This window comes from Lissotriton helveticus, chromosome 6 (genome assembly GCF_964261635.1).
Source record: "Lissotriton helveticus chromosome 6, aLisHel1.1, whole genome shotgun sequence".
NCBI classification, from domain to species: domain Eukaryota; kingdom Metazoa; phylum Chordata; class Amphibia; order Caudata; family Salamandridae; genus Lissotriton; species Lissotriton helveticus.
Window position 1 is genome coordinate 426,709,804 of NC_136067.1, and position 22,173 is coordinate 426,731,976.

Sequence of the window (22,173 nt, forward strand, 5' to 3'; positions counted from 1 at the left end):
AGAACTTGCCAGCGTTCTCGATAGAGAGTAATGTTTACATACAGACATTCTATCAATTTTGTGGGCATGAGCACTCATTTTAACAGTGAGATAAAGATACTGTTAACTGTTAATTGGTGATGTTCAAGAGTAGGTTAATAGTCAATAGTCTGCTTTCAACGTAGTTGGCTCCATGGAATAGAGTCATTTAGCCCTGTTACATCCGAGCCCAAGCGAAAAACCCATCTTTGTTCTTTTTCAAATAGGCCCCTTTCTGAAGGCAGTTGCTCAATTACAGTCCAATGTATCTCATTCACACAGTGCTGTGCCTCTAGAAAATGTGATGCCATTTTCGTTGTCTGTTTTCTGCACCTTACATTGCTTTTGTGTTCATTAATTCTGGTTTTCACAGCGCGCGTTGTCATACCCACGTACTCTTTTCCACATGGGCATGTAATTAGGTACACAACGTTCCTGCTATTACAGTTTGTGAAAGCACGTTGTTCTCATCTGGTGCCGTTTCTGAAGGTGAGAGTGAGACTCTTTTCAGTGAGGTGGCAGCTATTACAATTGCCACATGGATAGTGCCCATGAAGACCTTGCAATCTATTTTGCTGGATCACTTGGGTGCGTGGTCTTGTGTGCACCAAGATATCTTTCAAGTTTCTTCCTCTCCTATGTGCGAATAGGGTTTTTTTAGATTTAGACTTCCACTTGTCAGAATCCGCCAATGTTTATTTACCAGTTTGGAAATCTGGTTCGAGACGGAACTGTACGTCGTCACACAGACTGTTCTGTTTTCTGTCTCTTCTTTTTGGTTAATGTCTTCCAGGAGGGCTTCCCAATTGTTATTGCGGGCCCTTTTCATCGCTTGTTTTATGATCCTGTCAGGATATCTTCTTTGTTGCAGTTTTTTGCTTAGGTCTAGTGCTTGGGATTTGTATTTATCCACATCGCTGCAGTTGCGGCGCAGATGTAGGAACCGGCCGTATGGTAAGTTCTCTCTTAGGTGACGTGGGTGGAAACTGTCGTACCTAAGGAGGCAGTTCCTAGCCGTGGGTTTAAAATGTGTCTCAGTTTTTAGGTGACCTGCCTCATGGTAGATGTTCAAGTCCAGAAAAACCATGGACTCATTGGACATCTGGTGGGTGAACTTCAGGAAGTTATTTTGATTATTAATCCACTGCATGAAGTCCATGATGGATTGATCATTCCCTTCCCAGATGACCAAGACGTCATCGATATAGCGCCTCCAGGACAGAATCCTACTTCTGAATGGATTGCTGGGGTGCAGGATTTTGGTGGTCTCCAAGTGGTGTACATAGAGACCCGCTAGGCTCGGCGCAAATGTGCTGCCCATACTCGTCCCATGACATTGTAAGTAAAGAGTCCCTTCATACTCGAAAATATTTTTGGTAAGTGCCATCGAGATACACTCCATCACTACTCCACGTGGGGTGTGATAGTTCCATTGTTTGCTGTGTAATACTTCCTCAATGATTAGTAGGGTTTCGTTGTGTGGGAGACTGGTGTAAAGGCTCTCCACATCGAGGCTCAGTAGTATTTGGGAGTCAGGGTTGAATGGGTGGTCTTGTAACATTTGGAGCACAGCTTTTGTGTCCCTAAGATATGTGTCCGTAGCTTGAACCAAAGGTCTCAGAAAGGCATCCGCGAACTTGGAAATCGGTTCGAGTATGGATGAAATGCTGGACACGATGGGACGGCCAGGTGGGCTTAGTAGGTTCTTGTGAACCTTGGGTATTGTGTAGAAGTAAGGTTTTCAAGGGTCCTTTTGTGTCAGAAACTGAGCCTCCTTTTTTGAAAACCAGTCATGTGCAAGGGCTTCTTCAGTCATTGCCCCTATTTGGATGCGTATGGACTCTGTGGGGTCCTCATCCAGAACCTGATAGTTTCTCCTATCCGAAAGGAGTCTTCTGCATTCCTGGTCGTAAGCAGTGGCTGTCTGAATAACCACTGCCCCGCCCTTATCCGCCGGTTTTATAACGATCAGTTTGTTTTGAGAAAGTTCCCTTATCGCTTCGCTTTCTTGTCTGCTCATATTATGGAATACTTTATGGTCGACATCCATCCTGCCTAATTCCAACATGACAGCTTTTTCGAAGGCAAGGACTTCAACAGGAAGTTGACTGTCCTGTGGTGTGAAAGACGACTTAGGTTTTAAGCCTGTATCGTATGTTTCAACCGTGGGTTCCTGATTGTAAAAGAAAGCCTTTAGCTTAATAGTTCTGACAAAGTCCTGAACCTCTTTGTGTAGGTGGAATATATCTGGTTTATTCGTAGGGACATATCCTAAGCCTTTATTAAGTACTTGTTTTTGTATGTTAGTTAACGGCCAGGGGGATATATTTATGACTAGGTCCCTCTCTTGCTCGTTGACGCTCGACTCGCTGTCATGCTCCTGGTGTGTACCCTGGGGTCTGTCTCGACCACCGGCTGCCAGGTGACATTGTTCCCTCTCCTGTTCCTGCCTCTGTTGGATCCTGGGCCCCACGATAAAAAAGGCTGTTGATTTTGCTGTGGTGCAGTAGTTGGATCTTCTCCCCATTGTGGGTACATTGGTCCCAATGGCGGGGGGCCATATTGGTACTGGGGGAACTGATACTGGCCCTGGAACGGGTTAAACGGAGGTGGTCCTTGGTAACCTCTCCACCCTCTTTGGCGTGGGAACTGGGTTCTCTGTTGGCGGTAACCACCCCTCTGTTGTCTTTTATTCCTGAAACCCCCTGAGTTAGTACTAGCGGAGCTTCCATCTGAACTGACGCTGTCAGCATCACTCATGTTGCCGCCGGCCACATAGTCCTTATCTTTCTTCAATTTGTTGAATTTGCTCTGTTTTAATGTAGCCTCAAACTCCGACATCTGTTTATTTAGTTCTTCCAGTCCTTTCTTAAGGTCAGCTGGTGAAATGAATGCTTTTAATTGGACTTCAAGTCTTTGTATCTCAGTTTTTAACTCCTGGGATTTTCGACCAGCCAGTCCCTGGTACAGTGCCAGGAAATTAGAGACCAGGCCTTTTTGAAGGTGAGGTCGTCTTGGAAGATGAAAGGTTCATTTTTTACTATTAAACCTTGAGGGGCCAGTTTGTTCCTTAAATACTCCCTCATCAATAGACCATGTAAAGCAGCCCTGATCTGCACTTTTCGTACATTTGTCAACTCATCCCAGTCTCCTACTGCCGGAGCTGGATCATTGGTGCTTAGTCCCTCGAATGGGTTCTTTTTGAGGGGAGAATGGAAGCCCTCTGGGGTGTGGTCACGAGTCACAAACCACAAACCACCCTGCTGTGGTCATGAGCCGGGGTCACATGTCATCGACGCAACACTTCACTGAGGAATAAGGAACAATGATATGAGATGACAAAAGATCACAGTTGAGGTGGCACTTTATTACACAAAAACACATGTATTTCAATAAAAAGCATTTCTAGTGAATACTCTTAAGAAAACCTGGCTTCACTCTGCCAGGAGTACATGCTAAATAGAACTTGGAACTTGCTTCTAAAATGCTGCGAGGCAAGCTGAAATGAGTAACTCTTAAAAATGCATAATGGGAACTGCCAGAGATCCAAAGACATGGAGTACATTTGTTATGAAATCATAGTGCCTAGAATCAAGCCTTTCTGATGAGAACTATAAGGCAAGCTGGAGTGAGGATCCATTAAAAATCACATTTCAATCAGCTAGAGACTCAGAAAGACAGAATACATTCTATGAAAATATAGAGAACTTGAAACAAGCCTTCATGAAGAGAATAATTCCTGCAGGTAAAACAGTTTAAAGAGACCCAGAATGTGAGGGGCCAGGATTATTGAAACGGCACAATTGAAATTGCTTAGGGAATGCAACCCACATTTCTGGAGTGAAGGAGAAACTTAGGCACATGCAAAAATATTTTAAATCAATGGAAATATTTTCGAAATGACAACTACTCTTGACTGCAATGCTAGTGATGCCCATGTTAAGTTTAGGAGGAACAACGTTATTGCTTTGCAATTGCAATAATGTTTTTAGAATAAGGGCGAAGCAGAGGAGAGAGAAAAGGACAATTTTAAAGTGCCAGAAACAATTAGAGCTTCAGCCAAAGATGCTTAGATAGGGGGCTGAAGGAGGCCACACAGGCGTCAGTGACCCAATGGGTCACTGCCACGAGGTAGTCTGGTGAATGGTCTGAGGAACAGATTTTTATACTCTTTCACTGATGAACTATTGACATGAGGATGACGACATTATCAGGTGTCTTTGACCTACAGGACATGACACATTTTGGTCTCGTCTGGAACATATTTAAGAACACAGAAGTGTCACCCACGCTATAGGACGTTTCTCAAAAGGTCACAGGATGTTTGACCATGAATCATAATGAAATTGCACATCTATTGACCAGGATTTGCGTCACTTCAGGGAAACTTTTATAAGAAAGAGGAACATTTAGAAAGATATTGGTCGCATGTCTTAGTTACATTAAAGCTAGCAACAGATACAATAATATGATAGATGACAGATGGCAAGTGGCCTCGACCATCAGGTATTGCGTGATGTCTCTTTTAGCTCGGGAAGTTCCCTGTTCTTGCGGTATTGCTATTCTTGCAGTATCTTCGTGGGTGTAAGAGACGACGTGCAGATCGAGGGAGTGGGGGACCCGGGGGAGCTGGGCCTCACTGAGACGATTTGTATGAGAGAGACACTTTGGGGCCTATTCATAGACAAAGAACAGCTGGGACAAATGAGTCAATTTAACAGATTCCTTTTTATGCTAGCTGGTGGGGGTTTATCAAGGTCTCATGCCTCAAGGGTGGGCAGAATTGGCCTGGGGTAAAAACTAGACCCTGCTTCATCTCCCCCCCTTTTTTGCTCATTTTCAAAAGAACAAAATTATACGTGCTACGTTATTCACATTCCCTGTTCCATCCTTGCTCTCCCCGTGTCAATTCTGCCATTCGCAGGAGGTGCAGGAAGTGCTACGGATATGTGGTGCTGGCCATGTGAAGCTGGCTGAGGAGCATAATGCTCATTAGGACACAGCCCACATGTTTAGAAACAAGTATGACACATGCGCTTTTCTGTGTCTGTACGTCAGTGTGTGCAAACACAACATACTGTCCTGTCAACTGTCCCCTTGTCCCCTCTTTATCAAAGGCTATCTATTCAATTACGTAGACTATCTCTGTGTCATTTACGCAGTATCTTCGGTATAGCACAGTGATCATAATACATTTATAGTCATTATAATGGCAATAATAGTGTTCAATACTGCTAGTAGCACCCATTGTCATTTTTATTCATTGTTCTGAAAGTCTTGGGGCATTGTTCCAATCGTTGGTACGTGTGGTTGGTGTGACTAGTTGGAAGAATGTCTTATTTTCTGCTGTACTTTAAGTCTTTTCAAAACTAAGCTGAAAAATTAAGCATATCTTCAGTGATCATTTCTGTAAACAGAAAAAGTAACCGTTGGTGCCTGTCTTCAGGTACTTTGAGAGGTTTGCAAGCACTTCTATTACCTAGGCACTTTCAAATATGAAGAAAACGAAGTGATGAATAAGGAAAAAAAATTCTCGTCACAACTTGCAGATTGAGGGGTTGGGGCATTTGAAGTTCCAGACGTCTTTAGGTGATGTATCGTTGGGGTCTGCTTACACTCTTCCTTTCTCTGCTGTGTAGCACATGCAACCCATCAGGATGATCTTGGCATACCATCTCCACTTGGTACTTTTCATGGGGCGGAGTCGCTGCTTTCTTTGTATGAGAACCATGGATCAAGAAAGTCAGTCATTAGCACTGGAAGAGAACGTAGGGGTCCTTGGATGATAGTATCAAGAGGCCTGGCCTGCTCTGGGTAGCAGGGAGCTGCCTCAGTTGAGTTGTGCTTTCCTGGAGGAAGCCTGGCCTGCAGCAAGCAGGGATCTGCCTCTCCTCTTATCCTTCTTTGTTGTTGCTGGTCTGCTGGAGTGAATATTGTACCTGTGGGGTACCTTAGATGACACTATTGATGCAGGTTGAGCTCGCCCCCCTTTGTCTGGCCAGGCTTCTGGTGTCCCTTCTTCAGGAAGGCCTTTCAGAACCTAACAATGTTAGTCTTTGAGGTGCCACTCATGGACAACAGAGCAAGTGGAAGTGCATCAATCCAGGTCAGTTCAGTGGATGCACAAATCTTCTTTATATTATGTTTCAACACTCAGTTCTATCTCTCAACATCGCACCCTGTTTGCTGATGATAGGTACAATGTAGTCTATGTAGTTCCTTGCACACACCCTCAATCACGTGTGAGATGAACGGTGGTCAATTGTCAGAACACAAAAAGCATAGACACTTAAAAGTGTGGAATGAACTCCTTCAGGAGGTATTTTGGCAATATTTTATACTGTAGTGTAGTTCCTATCATCCCAATAGGCTCTGCGCATTGGAATAATACCTACAATAGTAAAGGCCTAGACCAGACGTTAACTAGGTCTACTACTGTCGATACTAGACTTAAAGTTTTGGGTTTGCCAGCTTAGCTCAGAGTTCACTAGAAACTTTCTCGAATGTTCAGGAAAGAATTAACTCCCCTGATTAGACAAGAAGGGATTTAGTTTCTGACAACCATAGAACATGACAACTTTGCTCTCCCCTAATCAAGAGTATATCTCGAGAGTCGTGTGAACAAAAGGCAATTTATTTTACTCAGTCAGTACGTGCATTCTTAGTCTCATCAGAATGTAGAGAAAAGGAAGAGACGGGCGTGTTCAATAAAAAGGTGTTATTTATTGATCAGTCTCTTTTCTCATACAAGAGAAATGGATCGATATTATTGCAATACTTATAGTTAAGTAAAGTGCATACATTAAAAGCAATAGTATAAAATAATACTGTAAAAACATTGATATGGTTTCTAAGCCATATGATGTTTTAAAATGAATAAAATATATTACATACACATATACATTTGACTAAACGTACTCAACTGGTGTTTCTAAATACGCCTACCCCGTGTACCTGACCTAAGCCTAATACGTGGGCGGGAATAGAAAGTTACAGTTTAAGTTAAGTTTGTTTTTGCCAAGTGAATAACTAAAGAATTCTCTGTGAGGGGTTATTCAGTTCTGTACCTGGAAGTTAGGATGAATGAGGGATGGTATCTCTCTCTCTGGTCTCGATATTCCAGGCTGCCTGCGAGGGCTGCCCAGAAACGCCGGGGCTGGAATTCTCGGCAGGAGAAAGCAGCTTCTCTCAGCGCGTCAGGAAGGCGGGGCTGCGCCAGCGGGGTCTGCTCTGCTCTTCGCTTCGGCAAGTATGGCTGCTCCGTCTCGTCACCACGCGTGTGTTTGCATAGGGCAATATCGGTAATATTTATACCTTTAAGGTGCCGAGATTGACGTAAGGATGGACATAGATACGTCAATAAGGATGTCATACGACTTGCTCGTTAGCACATTCTTTTACTGAAGTTCTCGGTGAAATCAAAACAATGGCCGCAGGGTTTTACCCAGGTTGTCATAGGTTTGATTTGTTATGAGAACTCCGTATGCCTTATCAGGGGCTGGAGGAATATCGCTTGTCTAATTAGATCGCAAGCGTTATGACCTAATCAGATAACACGTTCCTGTGCCGTAGTGTGACTGCGTCAGATAACGGTATCTGCATCATGGGGATTTTCTGCCTCATGGGCTGATTACTAGTTAACTTGTTAGTTTACTAACCAGAATAGGGTCAGGAGTAGGGGGATCGATTCAGGACCTAAAGGAATACATCACACCCACTCCACGCTCACTATGGTCATATTTACTAATCTAGGCATAGTATAACATAGTACAACATACTACAGAGTATAGTGTATACCTTACCACCCCAAAATACATAAATGCATTTTGAAATTTTTCAAATATACGGAAAAAATTGCAGTCATATGTATTGTATGCACTCAAGCTGTATAATTATGCCAAAGTAATCGCATTTGTATACATTATTGCTATTTGGTATATGAGAATTACACATGAAATGGCTCTTAATACAGAAAAAAAGTTCGAGACCATTCCATCACATAATAAAGTATTTGTGAACATACCTGCGGGCAGCTAATGTCTATAAGCTATGTCTATAAGCTATCTAAAATTTAGAAACCTTAGTTCTTTAAGAATAGTTCTTACTCTAAGCAGAAGATAGTGTCCCGAAAAATATGAAAAAATATTTTGGGGCTGCTGAAAAATTGCTGTCCGTGAACTGGAGGAAAGATTGTTCATGTGACTTTATTTTTAAAGTTGAAGGCCGAATTCAGGGAACGCCGTGTGCGAGCTTGTTCAAAAGTCTGTATTTCTGCTCTGGTGAGAACATCATATCATTTAGGCTTTCGAAAAAACTGTCAACAGCTTCCTGGGAAAGTTCCACTAACTCGGAAATAGGTGTAATCATGCATTCGTGCGCATGATTGTCTCCATTGACATTCTGATTTGCATTGCTGACAGAAGGTCGTACCTGTTCGATGCTGCTTTCATCTTGAACTTCACTACCCATCAATCGTAGTGGTGAAGCTTCCACGAATGCCGTCATCAGGATTGGTAGCCTTTAAGGGCAGCACAAAGCATGAACCTTGATCGGGCTCAACAATGTTTCTGCATCCATCGGCGCATCCGATTGTAGCGTCAGACAGGTGTCTAACACGCATTCTTCTCCGCATAGCAGACACCTTAATACAGGTAAAACACATCTTTGCCACATTGGTCGAAATGATAGAAACCAAGTCATATTTAGGTCTCTAAGCCGAGAGAGTCCCAGGATTTTTGATATCCGGTTCCGGTATCCAATGGCTAGGATTGTTTCTTCCCTTGTCGCAAGAGTTTTGTCTGTGACATGGGTTGCCATAACGAAAAATAAGGACTAAGAATAGGATTCCTGCAATTAGTCCCAGGATCAGGGGAAGTCCGCCAAAAATCGAATGGACGAAATCTGGAAAAATACCCAGTATGGCTTTGAATGGTGTTAATGCCATCGAAAATACTGTCTTAAATACCTTTGAGATCCCATTGGTATCAGAAATATTTAAGATTTCATTTAGAATTTCCGCGAAATGTATGGGGGAATTAGTTGATAACAATGAATGTATCTCTGCAGTCGTCCTTGCGACTTGTAGATCATATGTTTCTTTTGATGACGAGAGCCTGGTAGGCGTCTGAAGAAGCACTGTTTTCATTCTGCTTAAAGTATCTATTCGAATAGAAGTAATTTTCAAATTGGGCCATGCCCTTGCCTCCCTGTCTGGAAAGGAGCTGGGGAACAACGAGCGTCCAGAGCACTTGACCTTCGCAGTCGTAGTTACTAGATAAGGAGTCCCGGGCATAAGACTACAACATCTGCGGTCTACAAGTAGAATGTAACTCCCATTATAGAGTCTTTGAAAGAATGGTTCTATTTCTGTTGCAGGTGCGCCTTGCTGGTGACATGAAAGGTTGTATGAATTCCCTTCACAGGCTCCATGCAAACTAATTCCGTTACACAGAAGTGTGCCGCTTAGTGACATCGCACAATTATTGCCACTAAGAAACACTTTCTGTCCTTTATTACTGACACATGCATGTGAATAGGGCAGGTTCCATATTGTTTTAAGGTACCCCTTTCCCAATTTCTCGTACATGCCAGCCTGTATATATTTTTGGCAGTATTGAAACCTGAAGGTTGAAATTGGAATATTAATTATCCCATGTATTATCCATTCACTGACAGGTCGTTCTGACATTGTCATTGGTAATCTCTCAAGTTTCTCAATGCTCAGGATTGTATAATCAGCACCCCTTTGCGCCATACTGATTTGTCTATCAGTAAGGTTAAAGATTTGGAATAGTGACGTTGTGTTGATTAAACGCCAAGGCACATAGCCTGAACGCAGATTTTGTAACGTCCAGCCAAGCTGTACAATAGAACGCAATTGTGACTGACCGTGTTGTAATAACAGTAAGTCCTGCGATAATATGTCGATTGCTGAAGACACAATGCTTTCCAAAGAAAAAATTATGGAGGACAGAGTCATTAACCCATTGTCCACTACAGAAAGTGATTTTTCCAAATTAATACGGTCAATTTCCCGTATTCTCTCTGCTGTTTCAATTTGAGTAACCTTCCAGGTCTCATTGTATGCTGCATATACAGAGGCTGCTATGAAACGTTTTTGACGCTGTTTGCGTGGTCCCATTATGAAATCACGCAAGTCAGCACCATCAGTAAGTAAAGTTAGGTGTTGCTTAATTTCTGCCAGTGTGGAAGTTTGCAGCCATTGAAGGCATAATTTGCCCACACTGTAGGTGGTTATTATCCCTGGGTGATGTCTTTGGGGATATCTAGGGTCTGGCCTGGTCATTTTGAACCCCTGTGTTTTATTCAGGAATCTGTCTTGACAGTTATTAGTATCTGTGGGCCAGATCAACCACTGTTTCCAATCAGGATGTGTTCTGTTTTGGTTTAATATATGGTTTAGTCTATCTCTTCATCTGTAGAAGTGTCGCTAAACATTGTTGGTTTTGGAATAGACGGTTTAATTAAATCTTTGATTTTGGCTAGGCCAAGACAGGTGGTTTGTTGAACAGTGTCATTTAAAAATATCATTTGTTCTGGGATCATGCAGGCTCTAAACAAAGCTTCTATACCCTGTACTTGCCAATCTTTTGTACCCCAAACACATTTTTCGATTCAACATTTTTGTCCTAATAATCAAAACCAAAGGTATTCAATTTTTCAAAAAATGAGTCTGAATAAATCAATATTGTGTTGGTTATCATGGTCTTGGTTCCTGTCTTGTTAGACAATTTAAAATAGAATGCTTCAGCATTACTTGTGTTAAAACCTGAAAAGTATGAATATTTGTCATAGAAGGTTCTTGAGCTTCCTTTTGGAGGGGTTGCACAATGTTCCCATTGATTATAATTTAAAACATTTCTAGGCTGTGCAGATTTATGTAGAAAATGGTTACCATAATGGTTATAACAGTACATACTATCATAATTTGTAGAACCCTGCAAATAATCATGTTTGGTAAATTTAGCAGACATTACTAAGTCAGACATCATATTATTAATGCTTTCGAAGTCCCAATCATCAGCAAATGAGCTTGGTTTTGCAAAGTCACTCAATGAGATCTTAATTTGGTGTGGATATTTCAGGATTTCGACCGGACCATAAATTTCATAGTCAGTGTTGTCCCAGGCTACCCCACCAGGTATCGGATTGGCTGTGAAGTTGGCTGAAGAAAGTTCTCTTTTCTCGACGTGTGAAGATGTGTGTGGTTTGAGGATCAAGTTGATTTTCTGACTTGCTGTGTCCATTTTAGCATATTTTCCCTCAATGAAGCGTCCCAAAGTTAGTACCATGATGAGCCAAAGTATGAGGATAAATGCACCAAAACCCACCCAAAATTCAATCCATGGAGAAATCAGATATGTTTCTTTCAGTTGTTTCAAAAGTTCTTTAGCTTTATCTTTAAAGGTTTTTGATGATGGCTGTGTTTTTGATTCACTGAAGCCTTCAGAGGAATCATCGAAGTTGATGAAGTAGCCGGATGCAGTTCTGTCAATTGTTCCAATTGGTTCAGGATTTCTTTTTCTTGCATTTTCACTTGGTACTTCATTATAGATTGGTGTGTCCCTGCTAAATGTTTTTATTTGGGTTTTCAGAGGTCTGAGTTCTATTGCATTGTTGCATAGTCCTTGTTGTTCTTCTGTAGGCGTTTCGAATGTGATGAGCCTCTTCGTTAGGACCTCTGTACTGGTAGCAAACCTTGGTGTTCTGCTACTTATTGGGAGTCCACTTGGCCTACTGTTTGTTATCGGCCACATGTTGTGGTTTTACCAGGTCGATTGATACAACTCGGTTCTCCTTTTTTCCAGCAAGTGGCGGTAGTACAACTGATCTTGTCCCGTTGACAGACAAGACAGGAACGGCTTTTCTGTAAGAAGGCCCATATTCCTTCTTTACCGCGATCTTCTCCCTGACTAGATCCCTGACTTTTGGAATCCAGACAGGTCTTGCTGGGACAGGTGGTGGTTCTTCAGTGGTTGTTGGCTGTTGTTTCAACTTTATGTTGCTCAGGTCTTTTCTTGTTTTGTTTAAGTCCTGCAAAATAGCCAAACGGTCTTTGATATCAAAGCTTTTTTCTTTCACCACTGAAGTCTGACTATCAATGTCAGAGATCATCATCCTAGTTCCAAATAATAATTTGTACGCACTGAATCCCTTCAGAGAATTTCTTGGCAAGTTATTTAGACTAAGTTGGACACTTATTAGATGTTTGACCCACTCAGCTCCCGAACCTAATACCCTTTCCGCTATAGATTGCTTTATGCCTTGGTTTTTTCTTTACACCATCCCGTACCCTCAGGAAGGAAGTGAGAAGATTCCCGCTGGACTATGCTCATTTGGTCATGTTTCCCCTCAGGCTGGAGTGCTAGAGTGAAGACAATGGTCAAACGTAGCATGCTCTTAGCGTATATGCCATTTAGACTCGCAAATCTTTGTATAACAGTCCGGACGTCAGCCGAGTGCTGGTGATCTACATTATAAGTGGAAACTAGCCTGTATATGTTAATCGCAACCCTTCCTTTTTACTCTTGATTTTTTTTCCCGGAGTAAAACGATGAGGTATTAAACTGTTTCTCTCCCCACTGCGATCTCTGTTGCAGTTTGGGCAGTTTTTTACAAACATGGTGTGACGCAGACTCATGCCTGGCCACCAGTACCGTGATTGTAATTCTTTTAGAGAATCTTTTAGTTCGAGGTGTCTGAGACCCTCGCCCATATGTGCGTCTGCGATTAACAAGTTTCTCCTGTCCATGTTTGGAATCACCCTATCCCCCACTCCAGGGATTCGAGCAAAAGGGACGGAGTTTGCATCGATTAAGTATGTATAATTGAGTGGATAATTGATCGGTAACGCTGAGCAGTCGCCTTTAGATGACGTTTTCACTGCCAGCACTGTTTCACCGTCAATGTATTTTAATGTACGCTTTTTTCGAACTACGGGAGCCGATTTAGTTGCTGCCGCTGTGGCTGTTTCAGCCAATGAATTCCCTGCAACGTGAACGCCATCACGCTGATGACTCAGTGAGTGTGTCACGTGAGTCTTTGGTAGTTCTTTTTTCAAAAGAGCTATTTGTTCCCAGAGCAGTTTCTGCTTTATTGTTGCATCTGTGTCATCTTTGTAACCGTTTTGAATCCATGTCTGCAAATCCTTGTTATATGTTTTGACGCAGTAATATGAATCTGACACTATAAGTGTCGGGAATTCGCGATCCGCATTATCTAGCGCCATTTTCAAAGCTACTATCTCAGTTTGTTGTTCTGAATTAGTTTCTACTGAGTGTGTTTTTGTTAATAGAGGTTTTAGTTTACCTCCGCGCCACACTTCTTTTGTAATCCCACATGTGGGGTTGTATGCTTGTTCTCCCCAAACGGGAGGTTGAGCATGTCCGTCTGTATAAATTACACAGGCGTAATGTCGTAAAGGCAGAATATCGATTGGCAGAGGGAATATTCTTTCATATTCTAGATTTTTCAACTCTTCTAGTTCTGGATCAAGATAATAGTATACTTTGTCCGTTGTGATTGAATTCACCCATTGTATCCACTTTGGATTCAATGTTGTTGTTGGTAAATTACACGGTGTTGTTAGTGCCTCAAAGGCTGATTCTGCTGTTCTGACTTTGATATGTCTACCGTCAGCTTGATCTTTTCCTCTAGCTATTGCGGTTTGAACTGCATGAACAATTCTTTCTGTACTGCTGAACTTCTTTTCAGCTTCTGTGTACAAGTGTGATTTGAATGCAATTGGTACCTTTTCTCCCTCATTAGAGGTCAGGTATGTGAATCCGCATCTCCCTGGGATGACTCGAATCACAAGATTGCGTGTGTTATCACGTGTTTCTAATTTTGTTTTAATTAGCATGTCTGTTTGTAGAGATCTCAAAATTTCTGTGTGTATTTGAGTCCAATTGGATCTTTTAAAATCTGGTTTTATCAGATCATAAAGGGGCTTGACCCTTTCTGCGTAATTTGCAATGTATGTTCTTCCGAAATTTAGGAAGCCTAGAATCGACTGTAGGTTTTTTAGTGTTCTAGGTGCTTGGATTACGGCACATTTCTCTAGGAAATTGTCAGCCAGGCTTTTGCCTTCACTTGATAACTCATATCCTAAGAACAGGACTGTCAGATGGGCAATTCTGGATTTTTTAAAGTTGAATTTGTAACCCTCTGCAGCGAACCCAAGTATTATGGTGTTCACTCTTTTCAAGTGAGTCTCCAAGTCATCATCTGTTAAGTAAATGTCATCGACATAAGATAATGCTTCATCGTCATATAGTTGTAGTAATTCTGTTACTCTCGCTGAGAATACCCCCGGGCTGTTCTTGTACCCCTGCGCTAACCGACAGAATTGTTTTTGAGTGCCATTTATTGAGAATGCAGTTAAATATCTGTTCTCTGGTGCTATGTTTTGACAAAAGAATCCATTAGAGATGTCCAAGGTTGTTTTGTATTTTTTGCGCACTATGTTATTCATTAGTGCAGCACTATGTGAGTTTTGCACTGCAAAAGTTTTGCAACATGTGTTAAGGTGTCGGTAATCCAAAACTAGACGGTATGAATTGTCTGGTTTGGAGACCGGAAACAAAGGGTTGTTCATTTGTGAGGTGCAAGTTTCAATCACCCCCTGGTATTCTAGCTGATCTAGTATTTCATTTACCTGTTTTTTAGCTTCTTGCTTAATTGGGTACTGTCTTTGTGCAGTAGGTTGTGATTTTAACTGGATTTTGTGAGGAGGAGAGTCCTCATCCCATCCCACGTGATTTTTATATAAAGCAGGAGCTAGAGCTACTGCCCACTTTCTAGCAAGTGTGTATTTTTTATGAATGGGAATTTGATTTGAGAAGGCAGGCATAATTACTTCTTCGCCATGAGGGCACTCCCTGACAAACTCTGGTGGCCAGTCTTTTTCAGCTAGAAGGATATCATAGCCCTTGGAGAGATTATCCCAAAATAGTCCCCTTATTTTCCTAGTCTTATCTCCCTCTATATGCAATGTTATTTCGTATATTTTGTGAGGTTTGCTAACTCTGGTGTCCGCAGTTTCCACTTGAAGATATTCATTCGTGTCCACTGTCTCCAGATGATTCATAAGGACTTTGCGAGCTATGCTCACTTCTGCTGCGCTGTCTAGCATTGTCTGAGCCCATTCCCCGTTTTTCAGTTGTGTCCTCAGTATTCTCGGCATTGTTAACTACCTTGATACTGGCTACCTTCTTTTTTGGAAATTGTAATTTCTTTTTTAGCTGAGCAGGTTCCTTGTCTTTGGACTTGGCGTGCTCTTCTCTTTGTTCTGATCGTCCTCTTCTTTCCGATTTCTGCGAGGAAGTCTGAAAAGATTGAGAGGGACGTGTATCAATGTCTTGATATCTATCAGGCTTTTTTATATTATCCCTATTTCTAAGGTTATATCTATTCCCAGAGGGGTCACTTTGTGGTGACCTGTGTCTCTGGTTCGGAGATTTTTCTCTTCGCCTAGGAGACCTTCCTCTGGACTGGAATTTCTTTTCTTTAGGATTGGATTGTTTGTTTCCATCCCAGTTCTTTTTTGGTGATGTAGATTTATTGTTATAAAATATTTTTTCAGGACTTTCAATCAGTTGTGGTTTTACTGGTATCCCACCTAAACTATCTCTGCCTAGTTCCTCATAGGATTTTTCTATGATTCTGGCTATTTCAGCTGGTTGGTCTGCTATATCTGTCTCTTTTTTTTTTTTTTTTTTCAAAAACCTTTATTGGAGCAAGCATAGAAACGTACAAGAATGGGCCTACAACCGCACGGGCTGGCCGCTAATAACAAGGCACAATGCATGAAACAGAAATGTACACCCGTGGTCAGGTACAGCTCGAGCACAAAGCACACTCTACATATATCACAGAGAAACTCGAATTTTTTATTTTACAAAAGAAAAACAAACACTAAAAGGCGAATGCCCGATACTTAAGGTCAGCCCAAAGAACGGAGGGGACGGTCCACGATCAGGAGAACACACCCAGAGCCCGGAGGCTCCAATCAAGTCGGGAGGGGGGGAGGGGAGCAGCGGGGAGAACCGGAAATAAAGAAAAAAAAAAAACCCCGTATGGGGAGGTTCCGGGAACGCACGTCTAGGGAGATAGGACAATCTCAGCAGTGCCTACAAGGGGAGGGGTGCAAATATCCCCACGATAATCATTCCACTGGCCCCAAACCTTCGTCCACGCCCTGGGGCTGCCCCTGGCCACATAAACCGTCTTCTCACGAAACATGGACCAGTCCATGTTGTCCTCCCACTTCGAGACCTCAGGGGGCCTGGAAGCGCCCCAGAGTTGCGCAACATCCCGCTTAGCAATCATGTATCCCAGGGTAGCCCATCTGGTCTGGGCCACAGAGTAGTCAGTGGGCTCCCACACATTCAACAGACATCGTCGTGGCTCCGGCCGCAGGGCAACACCAGTCACAGCAGTCATCACCTCAAGCACAGCAGTCCAGTAAGCCGCTACCACCGGGCACTCCCAAAGGATATGTAAAAAGGTCGCACTCAAACCACAACCACGCTTACACAGCCCATCCGAAGAAAAGCCCATCGTCACCAGACGCGGACCCGTGACATAAACTCGATGAAGAATCTTAAGTTGAACCAAACGGAGATGGGCAGGAATGGCCACCTCCTTGGGAGAAGAGAGTGCCGACTGCCAATCCTCGTCGTCCAGTTCCAACCCATCGCCAACCCAAGCCTCCCGAAGTCGGACCAATAAGTCCGCCCGATTATTGATCAATTTCTTGTAAATCAGAGAAATAGTACTATCGGGAAGATGCCCATCAAGGACACGGTCCTCGAGGGGGGAAGATTCAGGCAGGGTCTCATCAGGAACCAAAACTGAGGCGAGGGCGTGCCGGACCTGCAGGTAGCGAAAAAATTCCCTACCACTCAAACCATATTCCGCCTGGAGGGCCTGGAACGACTTCACACAACCGTTCGAGCACACATCACCCACCTTACAAATCCCAATCATATCCCAGCGGTCGAAACCCTTGGTAGACCAAAGTCCGCCCAAACGTTCCGAGGCATAAAGCGGCGTCGCCAACGTCAAGCGATCCTCCCACCCCAAACTCACATTCGCAGCTCGCCATACAGTTACTGCGATCTTGGATGGGCCCACAAGATGGCGCCCGGCCGGTCGAGAATAAAGTGCTCTAGTAAAGTCCCCACCCGGGAGCTGGAATCTGTCCATCTCGAATGCAGGATTACGACCCGGGGAAAACATCACGTGATTAATGGCGGACAACTGGGAAGCCCAGTAATATCGCTTGATATCGGGGAGCGCCATGCCCCCGTCATACCAAGGGATGGTGAGCTTTGCGAGCGCGATACGCGGACGCCCATCCCATATCAATTGCCGCTGAAGACTCTCAATCTCTTGGAAATAGGTCTTAGGAATAGCGTCATAGGAGTTTTGGAGCGCGTAAAGGAATCGCGGCAAGGACATCATTTTAAACAGAGCCGCCCTGCCCAGAGGAGACAAAGGAAGCTTACGCCAACGGGCCACATCCAGGCGCAATCTAAGCAACGGTGGGAGGAGATTACGCTCAAAGCGGAGCGTCGGGTCCAACGTAATAAAAATCCCTAAATACTTGAAACCCGAGTGGACCACCTGAATAGGAAGTCTGCTCGGCAAGGGGGGCAAAACCCCCGAAAGAACATATACACAGGACTTGGTCCAGTTAATAACAAGGCCCGAATTGGCTCCAAAGGAAGCAAGAACGTCAAACAGAACAGACAGAGATTTACGCGGGGAGGTGAGATATAAAAGGATATCGTCCGCGTAAAGCGAAACGCGGTCCTCAAAGTCCGGAGACCAGCGGATCCCCTTGAGGGAAGGTTCCCACCGAAGCCAAGCAGCCAATGGTTCCAGGGCGAGCGCAAACAGTAACGGAGACAAGGGGCATCCCTGACGGGTACCCCTACCAAGGGTGAAAGGAGCCGAGACCCTACCATTCACCACTACTTGCGCCAGAGGTTCCGCGTACAGTAACTGGACCCAACCAATAAACTCAGGCCCAAAACCAAATTTCTCAAGAGCCGCCCAAAGATAAGGCCACTCCACCGTGTCGAAGGCCATGGAAGCATCCAACGATGCCAAAATGGCCGGCTCCGTCAGAAGCCCCGCCCCCGCGATCGCGCCGTGAAGACGACGCAGGTTCAGAGCCGTGTTGCGATGCGGGATAAATCCAGATTGATCCGGATGGACCAAGTCACTAATGACCGTCAAGAGACGGGATGCCAGGAGTTTCGCCAATACCTTGGGTTCAACATTTAGCAGGGATATGGGCCTATAGGAGGAACAAAGATCACGAGGTTTACCCTCCTTGGGGATGACAACTATTGTGGCCAGTCTCTGATCATAAGGGAGAATACCCCGTTCCCGGGACTCCAGAAACATGGCGCGAAGATACGGAGCCACCCTATCGGGACGCAACTTGTACAATTCGATTGGCAACCCGTTCGGGCCCAATGCTTTGCCCGAACGGAGGGAACGGATGGCAGTAGCTATCTCATCAACCGTAAAGGGGAAGTCCAACGCCACACGGTCTGAATCGGAAACAATGGGCAGGGCTATATCACGCAACATAAGGCGAGAGTCAACCACATCCCTCTCAGACACAGGGGTATACACCACACGGAGGTAATCGGCGAACCGGTCAACTATTCCAATCGGGTCCGTTACACTCACACCACTCGCAGACTGAATCACGGGTACCACACGATTAGCTCTCTCCTTCTTATCCAGCCATGCCAGCAATTTACCCGCCTTGTCACCCACATCATACAAACGACCCTGTTGCTCCCGAAACATCACTTTGGCGGCATCTGTGACCACGGACTTATAAGCAAATTGTTTCAGACCCAGGGCATGGAGCTTCTCAGGTGTGACACCAGATTCCAAACCCTCCTCCAATGCAGAAATCTCCCCCTCAAGATCAACCACCTCTCTATTTCTCGCTCTCTTAGCCTCAGCAACAAGGGAGAGGGCCTGCCCACGAATCACGGTCTTAAAGGCCTCCCATAGGGACACAGCAGAGGAAACCGACCCCTCGTTATCCAGAAAATACGAGTCCAAGGACTTAAGCAAAAGGGTGCGGGTCTCGGGGGAGGTGAGGTACCACGGATTAATGGGGGCCACCCGGCCCACTGCCTCCACCCCAACCTCAAAACGAAGCCAGAGCGGAGAGTGGTCAGAGATACCCCTGGGCAGGTGCACAATCTCACGCACCGCTGGGGACTGAGCCGCAGGCATCAGGAAATAATCCAGCCGAGACAGACTCCCATGGGCCCCAGAGTGAAAGGTGTACTGAAGCTGCGTAGGATGCAAAAGCCTCCAGCAATCCACCAGGCCAAAGGTATCCAAAAATCCACCCAACCACTGCTGAGCCGCAGGGGTATCCCTAGGGGGGTGGCGATCGTGGAGACCGGAGACTACCGAATTAAAATCACCAGCCAGAAAGAGAGTACTATCAGGGAGGTCTAACAAGACACGGCCCAAATCTGAAAAGGTAGAAGTCTGCAAGCCGGGGGGCACATAAACAGTTAATAAGGAGAGGGCACGGCCTTCATATCGACCCACAAGAACAGCATACCGCCCCCGGTCATCCTGAATAACATCATCAATAGCCAGGGGGAGGGAAGCCCGGACAAGGATACCCACACCCCTGGAACCCGAGGTAAACCCCGAATGCGCTACGAGGCGATAGCCCCACCTATTCATTGCATGACAAACATTGCCTATCAAATGAGTCTCTTGCAGGAAAACAATGTCAGGAGATAAACGTCGTATACATTTCAACACCACACTTCGCTTGATACGATCTCCCAGACCATTAACGTTCCACGAAACAAATCTCAACCCGCTACCCCCCATCCCACCCGAAAAAGCCCAAACCCCCCACCACTGAGCATGACCATAAAAAGCAGTCCAGATACAGAATAAAGTCGCCGCCTTGAACACAGAACACACAAACAACAAACTTCCCAACCACCCACCCCCCAGGTAACAAGAAAACACCCCCCACCCTGCACCCCTGCAAAAAGCTAAAAAGCCACCCCAACCTGCAGTGTGCCTGTCGCCCAAGAACCCCTATTCTACACAAAGACCCCGGAGGAGGAAAGGCTCTGTCCCACCCGCCTCCCGATCAAACCAATGACGAGAAAAAGATCATACATCAAAACACATGTGAGGTAGAGGAACATAGGCTTACATCCCTGGAGAAGGTATACAAAACAAGGCATCAGTCCAAGATGAAATGTTCAGCTCTCTACGCCACCTTCAGCACCGCCCGGGTGGGCTTCGGACTCAGTCTCAGGAGGTCGATGAGGCAGGGAGTCTAGCCAGTCATTCACAGCATCTGGCCGATCAAAGAAGAAAGTTCGATCATTATACTCCACCCGCAACCTGGTCGGAAAGAGCATTGCGTAACGCATCCCCATGTCCCTAAGACGCTTCTTGGCACCACGAAATCCCATACGCTGCTTCTGGACCTGTTGGGAAAAGTCCGGATAAAAGTTCACCGTGGCATTCTCAAAGGCCACTGGGCCCTTCACCCGCGAGGCCTGCAGGATAGCGTCCCGATCTCTATAGTGGAAAAGCTTTGCAACAATAGGTCTCGGCGGGGCGCCTGGCTTGCCCTGGCCCCCCGGAACACGATGTGCGCGCTCCACTGCGAAAAATTTACTAAGGCCAGACGGGGAAAGGTGGTTCTGGATGAGGTCTTCAACCAGGAGATCAACCGAGTGGGGTTCTGGATTCTCCGGCACACCAACCACGCGAACATTACAGCGACGTGCCCTGTTCTCAAAATCCTCCAAGCGCCGGGTCATGAAATCGTTCACCCTACGGAGATTGCCAATCTCCGTCTGAATATCAGAGACGTCCGTCGTGAGGCTGGATGATTTGATATCCAACGACTTCACCTTTTCGTTCGTCTTGGAGAGATCGGCTCGAATCAAATTCACCTCAATTGCCACAGTGTCAAGTTTGCGGGCCAAGGTTTCGTACTGTTGGCCTATGGATTCCCTCATGCCAGAAATGGCGCCCATGATGTCCTGCAAGGAGGGCTCCGTCGACGCATCCACCACTTGATCGGACGCAATGGGACCGGGCAGGGCAGCTCCGGGGGACCCCTTAGAGTGGGTATAACGATCCATAACATTAGATTGAACCGGACCCCCGCGCAGAGGTGTCTTCGTCTTGCGCGTCTCTCGGTCCCCTCTGCCCGCCATTTTGAAGATGCGTCACGAGTAAAGTCACCAGGGTCGACGGACCGGGCACCAGAAATGGAGGCCCCGGGACCATAGGACTACAAGAGGGGTATCACCAGGATAGAGGCAGCCCACTCAAGGAACAGTGCAGCCAAGGGCCAGACAACCTACTCGTGTCCCGGCCGCAGCTCTGGCCCGACCCTCTCACCAGTGTCCCAGTCTGAGGCAGAAACGAAACCGAAACTTAAGAAGGGGACCCGCAAGACCAATCCCCCTGCCGTTGTTGTTCAACTCCAAGACGGCCACCGAACCTCACCCAGTCCCGGGTGCACTTCGAGGGTGGAGCCCAAAAGTTCAATTGAACATAATTCAGGCACCCGATGTCCAAATCAGTTTCTGAAAGGTCCAGGTAGATCAGCCCAACGTCCTCTATATGAATCCTCGCAAAAAATCAGGATTAAAGCAGGATATTAAGCCGGGAGCGGCGGGGGTCCGGAGAGCGCTGTGCTCACGCGGCCATCTCGGATGCCCGCCAAGCTCCTCCTCCCTATATCTGTCTCTTTTAACCTCTGGCGGATCGCCACGTTTGCTGCTTCTCCTTTTATGTTGGCTAATAGTATAGCCGAGACCTGCTTGAAGTCTTTCAGTAATTTCATACCAAGAGTTAAAGCGGGTTCTGGACCATATTCATCTTGAATTTGTTTTAGCACATCTGGTATTACCGAAATGGATGGAACACCGTGCGTTTTTGTGTAGATGGAAGCAAAGACTGTACCCCAAGTGTCACAGTCCTCTATGTGTGGTGTGATTCCCATTGGGAGACAGATAGTCAGAATCCTGTGTTTTTCTAATGGGGTGGTGTCAGGAAACACCGCCTCTATTTGGGTGATTTTCTGTGCCAACC